Source organism: Arachis hypogaea, chromosome 12, assembly GCF_003086295.3.
Source record: "Arachis hypogaea cultivar Tifrunner chromosome 12, arahy.Tifrunner.gnm2.J5K5, whole genome shotgun sequence".
Lineage (NCBI taxonomy): Eukaryota > Viridiplantae > Streptophyta > Magnoliopsida > Fabales > Fabaceae > Arachis > Arachis hypogaea.
The window spans coordinates 78,633,535-78,642,167 of NC_092047.1; the positions used below are offsets into that span (position 1 = coordinate 78,633,535).

The following is an 8,633-nucleotide window of genomic DNA, read 5'->3' on the forward strand; positions in this document are numbered from 1 at the left end:
TTTTTCTGTGCCCTCTTCTTTGTCATATGAGCAGGAGCAAGGACAAGAATATTCTTGTTGAAGCAGATCCGGAACCTGAAAGGACTCTGAAGAAAAAATTAAGAGAAGCTAAATTACAACAATCCAGAAATAACCTTTCAGAAATTTTCGAACAGGAAGAGGAGATGGCAGCCGAAAATAATAATAATGTAAGGAAGATGCTTGGTGACTTTACTGCACCTAATTCTAATTTACATGGAAGAAGCATCTCCATTCCTGCCATTGGAGCAAACAACTTTGAGCTGAAACCTCAATTAGTTTCTCTAATGCAGCAGAACTGCAAGTTTCATGGACTTCCATCTAGAGATCCTTTTCAGTTCTTAACTAAATTCTTGCAGATATGTGATACTGTTAAGACTAATGGAGTAGATCCTGAAGTATACAGACTCATGCTTTTCCCTTTTGCTGTAAGAGACAGAGCTAGATTATGGTTGGATTCTCAACCCAAAGACAGCCTGAACTCTTGGGATAAGCTGGTCACGGCTTTCTTAGCCAAGTTCTTTCCTCCTCAAAAGCTGAGCAAGCTTAGAGTGGATGTTCAAACCTTCAAACAGAAAGAAGGTGAATCCCTCTATGAAGCCTGGGAGAGATACAAAGGACTGACCAAAAAGTGTCCTACTGACATGCTTTCAGAATGGACCATCCTGGATATATTCTATGATGGTTTATCTGAGCTATCAAAGATGTCATTGGACACCTCTGCAGGTGGATCCATTCACCTAAAGAAAACACCTGCAGAAGCTCAAGAACTCATTGACATGGTTGCTAATAACCAGTTCATGTACACTTCTGAAAGGAATCCTGTGAATAATGGGACGCCTATGAAGAAGGGAGTTCTTGAAGTTGATACTCTGAATGCCATATTAGCTCAGAATAAAATATTGACTCAGTAAGTCAATATGATCTCTCAGAGTCTGCATGGAATGCAAGCTGCATCCAACAGTACTCAAGAGGCTTCTTATGCAGAAGAAGCTTATGATCCTGAGAACCCTGCAATAGCAGAGGTAAATTACTTAGGTGAACCTTATGGAAACACCTATAACTCATCATGGAGAAATCACCCCAATTTCTCATGGAAGGATCAAAAGCCTCAACAAGGCTTTAATAATGGTGGAAGAAACAGGTTTAACAATAATAAACCTTTTCCATCATCCACTCAGCAACAGACAGAGAATTCTGAACAAAACACTTCTAATTTGGCAAACTTAGTCTCTGATCTGTCTAAGGCCACTGTAAGTTTCATGAATGAAACAAGATCTTCCATTAGAAATCTGGAAGCACAAGTGGGCCAGCTGAGTAAAAGGATCACTGAAATCCCTCCTAGTACTCTCCCAAGCAATACAGAAGAGAATCCAAAAGGAGAGTGCAAGGCCATTGAAATAAGCATCATGGCCGAACCTACAAGGGGAGTGGAGGACGTGAATCCCAAGGAGGAAGACCTCCTGGGACGTCCAGTGATCAATAAGGAGCTTCCCTCTGAGGAACCAAAGGACTCTGAGGCTCATCTAGAGACCATAGAGATTCCATTGAACCTCCTTATGCCCTTCATGAGCTCTGATAAGTATTCCTCTTCTGAAGAGAATTAGGATGTTACTGAAGAGCAAACTGCCAAGTTTCTTGGTGCAATCATGAAGCTGAATGCCAAATTATTTGGCATTGATGCTTGGGAAGTTGAACCTCCCTTGTTCATCAATGAACTAAGTGATCTGGATCAACTGACATTGCCTCAGAAGAGACAGGATCCTGGAAAGTTCATAATACCCTGTACCGTAGGCACCATGATCTTTAAGGCTCTATGTGACCTTGGTTCAGGAATAAACCTCATGCCCCTCTCTGTAATAGAGAAACTGGGAATCTATAGGGTGCAAGCTGCTAAAATCTCATTAGAGATGGCAGACAGTTCAAGAAAACAGGCTTATGGACAAGTAAAGGACGTGTTAGTAATGGTTGAAGGCCTTTACATCCCTGCTGATTTCATAGTCCTGGATACTGGAAAGGAAGAGGATGAATCCATCATCCTAGGAAGACCTTTCCTGGCCACAGCAAGAGCTGTGATTGATGTTGACAGAGGTGAAATAGTCCTTCAATGGAATGAGGACTCCCTTGTGTTTAAAACTCAAGGATCTCCCTCTGCAACCATGGAGAGGAAGTAGAAAAAGCTTCTCTCAAAGCAGAGTCAACCAGAGCCCCCACAGTCAAACTCTAAGTTTGGTGTTGGGAGGCCACAACCAAACTCTAAGTTTGGTGTTGAACTCCCATATCCAAACTCTAAGTTTGGTGTTAGAGAGTTTCAACAATGCTCTGAACATCTGTGAGGCTCCATGAGAGCCCACTGTCAAGCTATTGACATTAAAGAAGCGCTTGTTGGGAGGCAACCCAATTTCTATTTATTTAACTATATTTTTCTTAATTATATGTCTTTGTAGGTTCATGATCATGAGGAGTCACAAAATAAATATAAAAATTGAAAACGAAATCAAAAACAGCAGAAGAAAAATCACACCCTGGAGGAGCATCTGCCTGGCGTTCAAACGCCAGAACAGAGCATGGTTCTGGCGCTGAACGCCCAAAATGGGCAACATCCTGGCGCTGAACGCCCAGGAAAAGCATGGTTCTGGCGTACAACGACAGAAATGGCAGCAAATGGGCGTTGAACGCCCAAAATGGGCACCAACCTGGCGCTGAACGCCCAGAGTTGTGTGCAAGGACATTTTACATGCCTAATGGGTGCAGGAATGTAAATCCTTGACACCTCTGGATCTGTGGACACCACAGGATCATCTCAAGATCTGTGGACCCACAGGATCATCTCAGGATCTGTGAATCTCACAGGATCCCCACCCACCTCACCCTCTATCTCTCCATTCATGACCACCCCTTCTGTTTTTCATCTACCACTCACATCCATACACACATCCCTCCATCTCCTCCATATCTTCTTCTTCTTCTATTCCTTCTTCTTTTGCTCGAGGGCGAGCAACATTCTAAGTTTGGTGTGGTAAAAAACATAGCTTTTTTGTTTTTTTTCCATAACCATTGATGGCACCTAAGGCCAGAGAAGCCTCTAGAAAGAGGAAAGGGAAGACAAAAGCTTCCATCAAGGGTCTATAGCTCAGTGGTAGAACATTTGACTACAAATCAAGAGATCCCTGAGATACCTCAGGGGATACATTTTCTTCTACACAATTATTGGAAGCAACTAAGGGTGGAACATCAAGAGCACTCCATCATCCTTCATGAAATCAGAGAAGATCTAAAAGCAATGAAGGAGGAGCAGCAAAGACAAGGAAGAGACATAGAAGAGCTCAAGGACATCATTGGTTCCTCAAAAAGGAAATGCCACCATCACTAAGGTGGATTCATTCCTTGTTCTTATTTCTTCTGTTTTTCGTTTTCTATGCTTATCTATGTTTGTGTCTTCATTACATGATCATTAGTAGTAGTAACTATGTCTTAAAGTTATGAATGTCCTATGAATCCATCACCTCTCTTAAAGGAAAAATGTTTTAAATCAAAAGAACAAGAAGTACATGAGTTTCGAATTTATCCTTGAACTTAGTTTAATTATATTGATGTGGTGACAATGCTTCTTGTTTTCTGAATGTATGCTTGAACAGTGCATATGTCTTTTGAAGTTGTTGTTTAAGAATGTTAAATATGTTGGCTCTTGAAAGAATGATGACTAGGAGACATGTTATTTGATAATCTGAAAAATCATAAAAATGGTTCTTGAAGCAAGAAAAAGCAGCAAAGAACAAAGCTTGCAGAAAAAAAAAATTAGGCGAAAAAAAAATTAGAAAGAAAAAGAAAAAGCAAGCAGAAAAAGCCAAAAGCTTTTAAAACCAAGAGGCAAGAGCAAAAAGCCAATAACCCTTAAAACCAATAGGCAAGGGCAATAAAAAGGATCCCAAGGCTTTGAGCATCAGTGGATAGGAGGGCCTAAAGGAATAAAATCCTGGTCTAAGCGGCTAAACCAAGCTGTCCCTAACCATGTGCTTGTGGCGTGTAGGTGTCAAGTGAAAACTTGAGACTGAGCGATTAAAGTCAAGGTCCAAAGCAAAAAAAGAGTGTACTTAAGAACCCTGGACACCTCTAATTGGGGACTTTAGCAAAGCTGAGTCACAATCTGAAAAGGTTCACCCAGTTATGTGTTTGTGGCATTTATGTATCCGGTGGTAATACTGGAAAACAAAGTGCTTAGGGCCACGGCCAAGACTCATAAAGAAGCTGTGTTCAAGAATCATCATACTGAACTAGGAGAATCAATAACACTATCTGAACTCTGAGTTCCTATAGAAGCCAATCATTCTGAACCTCAATGGATAAAGTGAGATGCCAAAACTATTCAAGAGGCAAAAAGCTATAAGTCCTGCTCATATGATTGAAGCTATGTTTCATTGATAGTTTGGAATTTATAGTATATTCTCTTCTTTTTATCCTATTTGATTTTCAGTTGCTTGGGGACAAGCAACAATTTAAGTTTGGTGTTGTGATGAGCGGATAATTTATACGCTTTTTGGCATTATTTTTAGTATGTTTTTAGTAGGATCTAGTTACTTTTAGGGATGTTTTCATTAGTTTCTATGTTAAATTCACATTTCTGGACTTTACTATGAGTTTGTGTGTTTTTCTGTGATTTCAGGTATTTTCTGGCTGAAATTGAGGGACTTGAGCAGAAATCAGATTCAGAGGTTGAAGAAGGACTGCTGATGCTGTTGGATTCTGACCTCCCTGCACTCAAAGTGGATTTTCTGGAGCTACAGAACTCGAAATGGCGCGCTTCCAATTGTGTTGGAAAGTAGACATCTAGGGCTTTCCAGAAATATATAAGAGTCCATACTTTGGCTAAGAATAGACGACATAAACTGGCGTTCAACGCCCAGACTGGCACAAAAGCTGGCGTTCAACTCCAAGAAGGACCTCTACACGTGCAACACTCAGGCTCAGCCCAAACACACACCAAGTGGGCCCAGGAAGTGGATTTATACATCAATTACTTACTCATGTAAACCCTAGTAGCTAGTTTATTATAAATAGGACCTTTTACTATTGTATTAGGCATCTTTTGATCATCTTAGGATCTTAGGATCATCTTTGAACGCATTGTTCTTAGACTTTGGGGGCTGGCCATCTCGGCCATGCCTGGACCTTCACTTATGTATTTTTAACGGTAGAGTTTCTACACTCCATAGATTAAGGTGTGGAGCTCTGCTGTTCCTCAAAGATTAATGCAAAGTACTACTGTTTTCTATTCAATTCATCTTATTTCGCTTCTAAGATATCCATTCGCACCCAAGAACGTGATGAAGGTGATGATTATGTGTGACGCTCATCACCATTCTCCCCTATGAACACGTGCCTGACAAACACTTCCGTTCTACTTGAAATAAGCTAGAATGAATATCTCTTAGATCTCCCAACCAGAATCTTCGTGGCGTAAGCTAGAATGATGGCGGCATTCAAGAGAATCCGGAAGGTCTAAACCTTGTCTGTGGTATTCCGAATAGGATTCAATGATTGAATGACTGTGACGAGCTCCTAACTCGCGATTGCAGGGCGTTAGTGACAGACGCAAAAGGATAGTAAATCCTATTCCAGCATGATCAAGAACCGACAGATGAATAGCCGTGCCGTGACAGGGTGCGTGAGCATATTATTCACTGAGAGGATAAGATGAAGCCATTGGCAAGGGTGATGCCTCCAGACGATTAGCCGTGCCGTGACAGGGCATTGGATCATTTTCCCGAGAGATGACCGAAAGTAGCCATTGACAGTGGTGATGTATCACATAAAGCCAGCCATGGAAAGGAGTGAGACTGATTAGATGAAGATAGCAGGAAAGCAGAGGTTCAGAGGAACGAAAAGCATCTCCATTCGCTTATCTGAAATTCCTACCAATGATTTACATAAGTATCTTTATCCCTATTCTATTATTTATTATTCGAAAACTCCATAATTATTTTATATCCGCCTGACTGAGATTTGCAAGGTGACCATAGCTTGCTTCATACCAACAATCTCCGTGGGATTCGACCCTTACTCACGTAAGGTATTACTTGGACGACCCAGTGCACTTGCTGGTTAGTTGTATCGAAGTTGTGACAAATTATGAATGTGTAATCACGATTACGCGTACCAAGTTGCCTCACGTTGCCAGGGATTGTTCGAGCCTGGACATCACAATTTCGTGCACCAGAATCATATAGCCAAGCCTATATCATCTTAAAGCACTTTCACAATTGAGTTGGGTTAAAATATTTCACAAACTTGCAAGACAGTTAAACAGTTAAGTCTGGATATATGGAGATAAGCTATTGAACCCTCACTAGATTTTGTGTTTACTCTATAGTCACTCAGTGTTTGGGGTTAATCACTCTATTCTTTTCTATTTCTGCTTTCTAAAACTTTGTTCTTCATCTAACCAATCAACAAATATACAATGTATACATACAACCATCATGAGGTCTTTTCAGGGTTGTAATGGGGCCAAGGTGAAGGTGAGGATATATATAAGGCTAAGTGAGCTATAAGTTGAATCCTTAATTAGTCTAAGATCTCACCTAACATATACATTCTCTATAAAAATTTAAAATTATCCTGGTTTGCCCAATTTTTCCCACTTTTGTGTCACATACTCCGCGCCAAGTACCCGTGCGCGTCGATAGGAATCTTCTGATCCACGTGAATGCGTTCTTCCTTGCGTGCCGCTTCCAGCCACCTCATCCACGCGTGCGCGTGGAGTGCGCGGGCGCGCTGATGCTGCTACTCCCAAGATTTCAATTCTTCATGTTCCTCCCTTTTTGTACATGCTTTCCTCCTCTCTTCTAGGTCATTCCTACCCTATAATTCCTGAAATTACTCAACAAATACATCACGGCATTGAATGGCAATAGAAGAGGATTAAAATATGGTAATTTTAAGGCAAAATAAGCATGTTTTCCATCATGGAGCAATATTGGGAAGTGAACACAAAACCATGCATTTCTTGCGAATAAGTGTGAGAAATATTGATAAAATCTCCCAAAATAAGCACAAGATAAACCATAAAATCGGGGTTTATCACGGTGGTGGGTTGCAGAGGAGAGAGGAGAAAGTGCAGAGGAGGAAGGAAGAAGATGAAGTGTGACGCGGGGGGAGGGGGTAGGGTTTTGCGTGGGTGGGTGTTAGTGATTTTGAATCGAACTCGAAAGTTGTATTCTCACCAAGATGACCAAACATCTTCTGAGACCCATTCAATCGAACTCGAAACTAATCCTTACACTTCAAAGTGAAGCGTGGAACCTCATTGAATCTTGCATACCAGCCTTGAGCACGAACCATTTCCCTTTTACTCTTAAAGCCGCAAAGAGCTCTAAGCTGGCCATCTGTTTCAAGCAAACCATATTCAAGTGGAAAAATAAAGATAAAGGCTAAGGATTTTACCCACTTGAAATTTGTATTGGATGGTAATGGCCTTGAAAAAGGTGTTTCCAGTGGTTTTACAAGCTCTACTCCCTTGTGTTCTTCTATGAATTCTTCCACTTCTTTGTAAACTTCTTCAACTGCAATTACGTCTTGATCAAAGTCTTCGATATCTTCCTCATCACTCAAGTCATAATTTGGAGGTTGAGAGAAGTCTACCTCCGCATCATTTTCGTATTCACCTGGGGAAGATTCTTCAATCTCAGAGAATTTACTTGCGGATGCAAGTTCATTACTAGGAGAACTTGACTCGTGATTATCATTATCAAGGAAACTCGCTTCTTGAGTTGTTCCGTCCAGTTCTTCATAAGACACCTGCTTTGGGGGCTGTGCACTATCCTCCCTAGCATCAATTGCAAATTCCTTGACGGAATTCTCCATAAGTATGGATTCCCATGGAGGTTCAGCATCTCCTAAGTCTTCAACCAATTCTTCTTCTTCGATAATTTCAGCTTCCTCTACTTATTCCAGTACAAAATCATGCTCCTTACTGTCCAGTGAAGTTTTCAGTATCTCCTTCATGCTGCGTTCCTCATTAGATTGTCCACATGAAGCCATAGGGGTTCCTTGAGTGTCCGAACATCGGGAAGGTAATCGATTTATCGCTTGATTCAATTGGTGAAGGGTGGCATGAAATTTTTCCACTGTTTCCTTGAGATGCTCCCTTGATTCTTGGGTTGATGGATATGGACATTGTGCATAGGAAAGTGGTGATTCTTGGGAGTAATTGGGTTGGAATTGGAGTGTATAAGGGTTAGGGTCATATGAAGGTGAATGGTGGTAGTTGGCTCGTGAGTATGGTGGTTCAAAGCTGTGTTGAGGAGGTGGTTCATAGACATATGACGGGGCTTGTCGGTAATTACAAGGGATCCACCATATCTATCATCTTGGTATACACCTCGGAATGGCTCTTGACCGTAGTAATTTGGTGGGTGATGGTTGTCACGAAGGGGTCCACCATAACTATTGTCTCGACATGCATTATTGAATGGTCGTTGTCCATGGTACGTTGGAAGGTGTTGTTGCCTATAGGGTTGATCAGATCCTCGTGGCTCCTTCCATCTTTCGTTGTTTTGACCTTGATGCATGTTCCTGTTATAGCTTCCATTCCTTTCAACAGCATTAGGACCAAA

General features: G+C 41.3%; 1 non-coding gene across 1 annotated transcript; it reads right to left on the reverse strand.

The window, feature by feature from the left end:
- Positions 1-560: 560 nt before the first annotated feature.
- On the reverse strand, positions 561-668 carry LOC112731924 (small nucleolar RNA R71). The gene has a single exon (XR_003167673.1). It is a non-coding gene; the product is annotated as a small nucleolar RNA R71 (small nucleolar RNA).
- Positions 669-8,633: the final 7,965 nt, after the last annotated feature.